Source organism: Pipistrellus hanaki (genome assembly GCF_964339955.1).
Source record: "Pipistrellus hanaki genome assembly, chromosome: 15".
NCBI classification, from domain to species: domain Eukaryota; kingdom Metazoa; phylum Chordata; class Mammalia; order Chiroptera; family Vespertilionidae; genus Pipistrellus; species Pipistrellus hanaki.
In genome coordinates, this window is record NC_140517.1 from 48,712,186 (window position 1) to 48,720,281 (window position 8,096).

Below are 8,096 nucleotides of genomic sequence, written 5' to 3' on the forward strand. Positions count from 1 at the left end.
TTAACAAAGTGAACACATACAAACGAGCCCATGAAAACTCCCTAAGACCCACTAACCCACCCCTTCTCTCTGTCTCAATGTTTCCTATATTTGGTTGCCATCACATCTAACATTATTTTTGTTGTTGATAACCCTCACCCAAAGGTATTTTCCCATTGATTTTTTTTTTTTTTTTTTTTAAGAAAGAGTGGAAGGGAGGGAAGAGACAGGAACGTCAATGTGGGAAAAATACATTGATTGGTTGCCTCCCATATACATGCCCTGATCAAGGCCGGGGATTGATCCTGCAACCACGGCACATGCCCCAGAGCAGTGGTTCTCAACCTTCCTAATGCCGCGACCCTTTAATGCCGTTCCTCGGGTTGTGGTGACCCCCAACCATGACATTATTTTCGTGGCCCACACCTGTGGGTTGAGAACCGCTAGCAGGGTCACTGAAGACCATCGGAAAACACAGATTTACATTACGATTCATAACGGCAAAATTACAGTTATGAATCAGCAACAAAAGTAATTTTATGGTTGGGGGTCACCACAACATGAGGAGCTGTATTAAAGGGTCGTGGCGTTAGAAAGACTGAGAACCACTGCGAGGCTGGAACTGAACCCAGGGCCCTTCAGTCTGCAGGCCAATGCTCAGTCCACTTGAGCCAACCGGCTAGAGCCTGACCTTTTTACGATTAGTGATAATGAAAGAAGAAACAAAGGATCTAGGCTTTTGGGAAAGCAAGCCCAGCACCTTGGATTGGGGGCCATGTAGTCATCGGTTTCCTGGGCATCCTGAAGACCACCCACATCACGTGAGGAGTTCCCAGCACAATGCCCGGCACACGGTGCAGCCGCACACAGCGGGCGGCACATAGTAGGTGCTCAATAAAGATTGCTTTCATGAATGCACATCTACCAAAACCATTCCAAATCACGCAGACCCTCCCCAGCCACGGGGAGACCTAGGACTCATCAGAAATGCCAGGGAAGATCACAGCAGCAGAGGAGAACCCTCAGAGGACAGAGGAGCGAGATCAGAGCGGAGCAGGAAGGGTCTCTCTGGGACAAGAGAAATTAACCTGGGTTTCTCAAAATCATTCCCGTTCAGGCAGCGCTTCCCAAACCACATTTCAAGGTCTAGCTTTCTCCCTGACGTCTGGCCCTGTAACCTGCACCACCTGCTTCGCTCATTCCCCCGAACCTGGGGAGATGTCTCCTGTCCCTTCACATCCCAGGCTTTTCAGTTAGCGACAACGAGACCTATTTTAAAAAAGGGGTGGGAACGTGACTTTCATGGTTGTCTGTAATTTCCAATCCACTACTTTGTTCAATAGAGAACAGAGATCATTATAGAAGGTTGTAGGAAATTATTTCCGCAAATGCTATTTCCTGATTGCTCCTTTTAATTCCTGGGTCCTTAATTCCTCTTTCCAGCATTACCGAATCAAAAATAAGGAATGGAGGCCCTAGCTGGTTTGGCGCAGTGGACAGAGCCTTGGCCTATGGACTGGAGGGTCCTAGTGGGGATGTGCCCGCAACCAATGTACATGCCCTTGACCGGAATCGAACCTGGGACCCTTCAGTCCACAGTCTGACGCTCTATCCACTGAGCCAAACTGATTTTGGCTGATTTTATGAAGTTTTTATGCCACATCAAAAAAGGACCTAGCTCTGGCTGGTTTGGCTCAGTGGATAGAGCATCATCGCCCATGGACTGAAGAGTCCCGGGTTCGATTCTGTTCAAGGGCATGTACCTCGGTTGCAGACTCCATCACCGGCCCTGATCGGGGTGCGTGAGAGAGGCAACTAACCTATATGCGTGTCTCTCCCCCTCCCTTCCACGCTCTCTAAAAATCAATGGAAACAGATCCTCGGGTGAGGGTTCACCACCACCAAAGATGGGACCTAATGGTGAAAGGTTCCCCTTCACTGCTAACCCAGCACAGACTCCACCTCCAGTGCGAATCTTGGTGCCGACGCCCCCTGGTGGTCTGTCAGAGGGAACCTTTCCCCCGCTTGCAGGTCATTAGTTCGTGGTGGGACTCCTTCCTCTCTTACCAGGAGGGACAGCATGGAGAGAAGCTCTGAGAGGAAGACCCTAAAGCGCTGGCTTTGACCTCACTCATATGAGGAATCTAAGTAACAACATACACGGAGGAACGGACTGGACCCAGAGACAAGGAAGCATGGAACCGACTGTGGAACCCGGAGGGAGAGGGGGATGGGTGGGTGGGAGGTAATCAAAGACTATGCATGTGTGCATAACCCATGGGCACAGACAATAGGGGGCTGGAGGGGGGCCAAAAGGGAGGAAGAGGGGCTTATGTAATACTTTCAACAATAAACTTTTTTTAATGAAAAAAGTAGTCAACAACAGATTGGCTTACAGGGCCATCAGAGGAAAGAAGTAAACGTGTGCAGCTTCTCAATCCACCAACTGGAGGAGGAAAAGCAGACACGGCCCGTGACCCTGGACAGAACACGTACCTGCTGTGGGGTCAGCGAGGACATGGCCGATCCCCCTCCCAGTCAGCGGAAAGGTGTCCGCCTGGCCAGCAGCCAGGACAAGCAGAGTAGCTGGTACCCAAGTGTTTCCCTTGTCCTTGGTGGCTACAAGCCGCCCCAGACTGTCCTTGGACTGCAACCAGACTGTGCCAGCAGGTCTCCCGCCCCTGCCCTCTCCCCTCTGCTGGGTAAAACCCTAGCTGCCTGGCCCCTGGCCCTGCAGAAACTCACCGACCAGCTGCCATGGCCACTGGTCTCCCCAGGTGTTAGTAACAAAGGCTTGGCTCTCCACCCCCTCTCCACCCCGGGGCCCCTAGTGGTTTCTAGGCCTAGCAAAGAACACCTGATCCCTGGGAAGGAGTGAGACACAGCCATGTGGCCCTGGCCCCGCTCTGGGTGGCTTTCTAAGGGGTGGAGTCTGCATCTTGAGAATTTGCCCCCAAAGGCGCCGCACTGCCCTTCCGCCCGCTCCCATCGCACCCACAGCCACGTGGGCCTGGGAGGCTGAAGGGTGCCCCTCCTGGCCTGTCACAGCAGAGGCAGGGCCAGTGAGCTCCTCCATGGAGACCAGAGGGCAGTTTCCTCTGCCTGTCCTGGCGGGGACGAGGATCCCACCCACAGGGCCACACGTGGGGCTCCAGGCCCGCATGGGGGCTGCGCTCCTGCCCTTCACACCCAGGCGGAGCACCTGGTACCGCCCTGAGCCAAGGGCTGTGCTCACTTCTCTCAACTATGCCCGGAGCCCTCGTCCATGCCCGATGCTGCCTCACCTGGAAACCAGCTCCTTACACACCGAGGCCAAACCCCAACAGGCTGGGGGCGGCGCAGGTCACGGTTGTGAACCCAGCTGACAAGCACGGCTACAAGTCTGGCATCTCAACGTTCGAGGTGCATAGAAACCCCTTGGTGCTGCAGCCCCACGGGGAGACCCGTTCCCTGGTGGGCGGTGGGGCCTCTGCCTGGCCCTGGAGCAGGCTCCCCACTGGTGGCCGTGGCTCCCTGACTTGTCGGCGCCGCATCAGAGAGAGCCCGCTCCGCACCCCGGGGCCCTCGCCCCAGCATCTCACCCCACAGCCCGCCTCTGCGGAGGCCCCAGCAAAGAGCTGCAGCTGGCATCAGTTCCCAGCAAAGGCCACAATCACAGGAACCTGGGGGAGCACGTGCCTGGCTGGCACGGGAGGCTTACACAAGGCCGGCCAAGGCAGTTACACCTGAGCAGGTCTCGCAGGAAAACAACGGGGACACACACACTCATCAACGCACGCTCCCTGGGCAGCCAGCAGTGGCTCAGGAGCAGGCACGGTGACTGTGATGGGAACCTCACCCACATTACGGGAGGTCAATCGTCACAACACCCTGGGGGGCGGGCACCAGGAGTCCCGGAGTAACATGAGCACCAAGATCCTGGCCCGGCCTTCCTCTCTCCCGTTCGCCGATCATCGGGTTTTGTTGTTGTTTTTAATTCTCACTTGAGGATATTTTCCCATTGATTATTGATTCCCCCTTCCCCCGGAGGGGGGATGTGGGGAAGGGAAAGAGATGTCAAATGTTTGCCTCCTAAAAGCACCCAGACTGGGGACTGCAGGCAGGGGCTGGAACCTGCAACCCAGGCAGGAGGCATGGAACCTGTGACCCTTCAGTGTGTGGGCCAACTGAGCCATACCAGCCAGGGCCCCTTGTCATTGATTTTTTAAAAATATATTGTATTTTTTACAGACAGGGAGAGAGATGGATAGAAAGAAACATCGGTGAGAGAGAAACATCCATCAGCTGCCTCCTGCACACTCCCTACTGGGGATGTGACCACAACCAAGGTACATGCCCCTTGACCGGAATCGAACCTGGGACCCTTGAGTCTGCAGGCTGATGCTCTATCCACTGAGCCAAACAGGCTAGGGCAAAGGTTTGTTTTTAAATTAGCTGTTCTAGAACGTAGAAAGTAGCATCTCACTATTGTTTCCCTGGTCTCCAGGAGGAATAGAGAAACAACTGTACATGTGACTATATCAAGAAAAATGTATATATGCTGAAACCGGTTTGGCTCAGTGGATAGAGCGTTGGCCTGCGGACTGAAGGGATGATGAGAGAGAAACACCGATCAGCTGCCTCCCGCACACCCCCTACTGGGGATGTGCCCGAAACCAAGGTACATACCCCTGACCAGAATCGAACCCGGACCCTTCAGTCCGCAGGCCGACGCTCTATCCACTGAGCCAAACCGGTTTCAGCAATAAAATATATTTTAAAAAAAGAAAAAGAAAAATGTATATGAATGTGATTCACTCTTCAAAATTAGAGGGACATCCTTCCATTGGGACAACATGGATGAATCTGGAGGCCAGTAGGCTAAACAGAATAACCCAAGACAGAAAGACGAGTACCGTATTATCTCACTTATACACGGACCTAGTAAAGTCGCAGTCATAAATGCAGAGTCATAAATCACAAGAGTACACCTGTGATTGCCAGAAGCTGGCTGTGGCGGAAATGGGAGATATTGGTCAGGAGATACAAGCTTCAGTTATGCAGAAGCAATAAATTCCAGAGCTCTCAACTACAGCATGGGGACGCTAGCTAATTATAGTGGACATTATTCTTTCCACTGGCTGAGGGTACATCTTCAATGTCCTCACCACACACACCCACACACACAACTGGGAACCATGGGAGTTTATGGTAAGCTCATTGGCAAGATGGTTGTCATCATTTCATAATATACACACATAATTACTTTTTTGTAATGTGAGCAATTACTGGATCTGCAGCAATTCAAAACCAGATGCTGGGTTCCTGAATCAAAGAATTTAAAGAAAAAGATAACAGTTAAGATACCAAAACCTACAGCCCTTTGAAATGTCTGGGTCCTGGATGACTAGACCCTCTCCCTCTGACACAGAGGCAGGCTCAGCCCCAGGGTCCATCTGACCAGTGTGCCCGGGGCATGCCCAGACCCCAAGCTAGCTGGTACCGGGGAGACAGCCCCTACGGAGCCCCACCCAATGCCCCCACAGTGATCCGAGTGGGAGAGACCCAGACCGACTCTCTGGCTTCAGGCAGAGCATGGGCAGGGCCAGGTAAAGCCATGACCCTTCAATGCAAGGCTTCCTGGAACAAGCAGCGTCTACCTCAGTTAATGGCTTACAGGTGGGCACGGCGTCGCCATGATCTTAAAGGCTCTTCTGCCCTGGCTGGTGTGCTCAATGGTTACAGCACTGGCCCGTGCACCAAAAGGTCTCAGATTCGATTCCCAGTCAAGGGCACGTACCTGAGTTGCAGGTTCAATCCTGGGCCCTGTCCATCCCCCACAGAAAGAAGAAGTATCCTGCATGATAAAAATTACTGCCCAGCTGAAACCGGTTTGGCTCAGTGGATAGAGCATCAGCCTGTGGACTGAAAGGTCCCTGGCTCGATTCCGGTCAAGGGCATGTACCCTGATTGTGGGTACATCCCCAGTGGGGGACCTGCAAGAGGCAGCTGATCGTTGTTTCTAACTATCGCTCTCCCAATCTGTGAAAAATCAATAAAATAGCCCTAACTGGTTTGGCTCAGTGGCTAGAGCGTCGGCCTGCAGATGGAAGGGTCCCAGGTTCGATTCCGGTTAAGGGCATGTACCTTGGTTGCGGGCACATCCCCAGTGGGGGGTGTGTAGGAGGCAGCTGATCCATGTTTCTCTCCCATCCATGTTTCTAACTCTCTGTCCCTCTCTCTTCCTCTCTGTAAAAAAATCAATAAAATATATATATTTTTTAAAAACAAAAAAACAAAAAAAAGAAAAATCACTAAAATATATATTTTTAAAAATCATTGCCCATTCACATCCCCTAAAGAAAAGATGTCACAGCCCCCCAAACAATCTTGTTTTTGGTCAACAGCTCCTTTGCCCCACACTCTGGCTACAAATCCATATTTTGGGAGAGTGGAGGGGAGAGGGAGAGAGAGAAATGTGAGAGACACACTGACTGGCTGCCCCAGGGCCAGGGCCATTCAAACCGGAAGCGCAGCGCGGGAGGCCCAGGGCGAGGCCGGATGGGGAGGAGGGGAGGAGGGCGACCTGAAGGTCCGGGCCAAACCCCAGGCCCGGGGGACCAGGGAGAAAGTGAAACGCGGGTTAAACTAGAAAGAAGGAAACTCACGCTCGGCAGTGCCGCCTTCCCTCCAGGCTCTCCTCTCCCGGTGCGGGGACAGGGCCCGGAAGCGAGGGGGCGGTTCCGGGGCGGGCCCTGCGGAGGGGCACATGCGCCCTGTGGGCGAAGACCCGGTGCTTCTGGGAGCTGGCGCCTGGGGGGCCGGGCCGCGCAGGGACCTCAGGGAGGGAACCAGCCAGGCGGAGCGGCGGAGCCGGGATTCACGCCCGGGGTTCCCTTTCTGTGGGGGCAGCGCGCCTCTCTTTCTTTCTTTTTTTTAAAAAATATATATTTTATTGCCGAAACCGGTTTGACTCAGTGGTTAGAGCGTTGGCCTGCGGACTGAAGGGTCCCGGGATCGGTTGCGGTCAAGGGCATGTACCTGGGTTGCGGGCACATCCCCAGTAGGGGGCGTGCAAGAGGCAGCTGATAGATCTCTCTCTCTCTCTCTCTCTCTCTCTCTCTCTCTCTCTCTCTCTCTCTCTCTCTCTCTCTCTCTCTCTCGATGTTTCTAACTCTATCCCTCTCTTCCTCTCTAAAAATCAATACAATAGCCAAAACCGATTTGGCTCAGTGGTGGATAGTGTCCGTCTGCGGACTGAAAAGTCCTGGGTTCGATTCCAGTCAAGGGCACATACCTTGCTTGCGGGCACATCCCCCGTGGGGGGTCCCCGTGGGGGGTGTGCAAGAGGCAGCTGATCGATGTATCTCTCTCAACGTTTCTAACTCTCTATCCCTCTCAATTCCTCTCTGTGTAAAATCAATAAAATATATTTTAAAAATCAATACAATATATTTTTAAAATAAAAAGACATTGTGAAAAGCACAGAACTAAGCTCAATATGAGTACTGGTCATAGTAGCTTTATGCAGCCTGCCATATTAAGTACAGTTTGTCATGTGTTTTATTTGCTCATCTGCTGCGTGACTTTATTGGTTTTTATGTTGGGACTATAGCAATAATGTATATATAAAATTAGTAAAATAATAGAAATTATGGTTGGTCTTTAGCAGTGAATATGGAAAGGTTAAAATATACCGTTTATCAACATACAGTGCCAAACCGCCCCCACTCACACACACACTCACACACACACGCACGCACAGACCTCACCACGTGGAAAAGGCATGTCTGCTGCCCACTGCCGCAGGAGGGACCCTGGGGCAGTAAACTGCGATCAGAGGCAAACAGGTGAGTTTTCCCACCCCCTTTGTTCAGATTATACTGCCCTACTGGTGACACCTTCTCTCTCCCTCCCTCTCTCACATAGAAGGCTAGATCCCCAAACCAGGGGTCCTGGTAAACAAAACACAGAGCATGCCCGGGAGCCAGGCAGCAAGGCCAGTATCTTCACTCCCACAGGAGGGTGCACACGCCCTGGCACACTGAGCGGGTGGCCCCTCGGCTTTTTTATTCCGGACCCTGAAGCATAGTAACCTCCATCTTGGGTAAAAACTGCTGTTTAAAGTTTAACCCTGA